We start from the raw sequence: 1,729 nt of genomic DNA on the forward strand, positions 1-1,729 counted from the left end.
AGAGAGATAGCCAAGAGAGGAAGAGATTATAGAGATGAGAGGAGAGCAGGTGAGAGAGAAAGAGAATTACGATAGAGAGAAAGCAAGAGAGAAACGAAAGGGAGAGATGAGAATATAAAAAAGAGGGGTAAGTGCATTGATCGCTCACACACATACACACACACACACACACAGCGATGAGCACAACGCACACACAGCACCATCCCACACACACAGCACACACAACATCACTCACCGATAGCCAGCGATCTATGTGTGTGGTGAATACCGATTCATCCGTCCTGAGCAAAATAAAAACGAATTGGACAACTGCACGTCCCGAGGTAACTGCCCTAACCTGCAATTCATCTATGCGATGTATTGGAGAATTTTGCTCCAGGCGACGGAGAGGGCTGCGACGTTCAGCGACATTTGATAGTGCGTAGGTTTCTCAACTACGCATCCGCAGCACACCAACTCCGCAGTCACCCGTTGTCGAAATCGAGACTGCTCTGGAAACAACCTCAGTTGTAACAACACTTCGAGTCTGAAGAACAATCAGTTGTAAGACAATCGCACGCGCCGATGTCACCAAGAACGACAGGAGTTGTAACAATACCTGTCCGATTGCGATGAATGACGTCGAGCTGCATTCATGAGGATTTGTTGAATGATGGTAACGGCCCGCCTGTTGAAATAGATCGGCTCGAGTTTCCGCGCTGCTGGCTCTCTCTCTCTCTCTCTCTCCTCCTCTCGTCTCCCGGCCGCCACGCCCGCTCTCGGTCGGTCTCGTATCTCCCATCCAAGAGCAGGACGACCACTCCACTCTCTCTCTCTATCTCTTCTCATCAACACGTCTCTCTCTATCAGCTTCTTCTATCTCTCTCCTCTCTCGCCTCGATTCCTCCTCTGTCATCTCGTCGGTGTCTCTCTCTCCCTCTCTCACTCTCGCTCTCTAATGTCTCTTCTCTCCGCGCACTCTCGCTCTCTCCTGCGCTCTCTCTCCCACTCTCGCTCTCTCTTTCTCTCGCTCACGCTCTCTCTCGCTTTATATTATAGGCCATAATATATAAAGTATATATATATATACATAATTACTTAGATGTGGAATGAAACACGTGAGGTACTCCATAATATTACATTCTCTTGTCACGTTTAGATCATCTGAAACGATAGAAATAATACACAAGTTAGACCTAGACTAGTTAGTGTCTCTATAATTATATTTCTATGTCTGAAAGAGACGTGAAACGCAGAGCCGCGTTTGACTTTGACTTCTAATGTACGAATTAATTCTCTGCCAATTCAAATTCTATGGGTAGATTTTCTGCGCCGCAATTTAACAAGATGCTCTACGATACTCTACGATACTGTACGATACGAGTCAATAGAGTCTATATATAGTATGTATTATACTCCCCGGATACTCCACATGCGATACCACGATGGTAGACTCACTCACCTCTGCTATTTTCGGCTCCCATCCAGTAGCAGCCACAGACCTTCTCTATGTAAACACTGCGAGCGTGGAACAGGCATGCAGCCTGGTCGTAAGGGATGAGGCGTCCGCCTTTCCCAGGTTTCGGAACGGGATGGTTGGAGCATGCGGGATTGCCCGGAGACCCCGTCATGTAGACCTGAGGGGGAGAAACGGGGGAGGTGTGTGTGTGTGTGTGTGTGTGTGGTGGGGGGTGTGTGTGTGTGTGTGTGTGTGTGTGTGGTGGTGTGTGTGTGTGTGTGTGTGTGTGTG

General features: G+C 48.2%; 1 long non-coding RNA gene across 1 annotated transcript; it reads right to left on the bottom strand.

Annotated features, from left to right (window-relative positions):
- Positions 1-469: 469 nt before the first annotated feature.
- Positions 470-1,501, bottom strand: LOC106820188. Its single transcript, XR_001395572.1, has 3 exons — positions 1,442-1,501; positions 1,078-1,143; positions 470-491 (listed from the first exon to the last, which is right to left on the bottom strand). It is a non-coding gene; the product is annotated as an uncharacterized LOC106820188 (long non-coding RNA).
- Positions 1,502-1,729: the final 228 nt, after the last annotated feature.

This window comes from Priapulus caudatus, unplaced genomic scaffold (assembly GCF_000485595.1).
Source record: "Priapulus caudatus unplaced genomic scaffold, Priapulus_caudatus-5.0.1 Scaffold8241, whole genome shotgun sequence".
Lineage (NCBI taxonomy): Eukaryota > Metazoa > Priapulida > Priapulimorpha > Priapulimorphida > Priapulidae > Priapulus > Priapulus caudatus.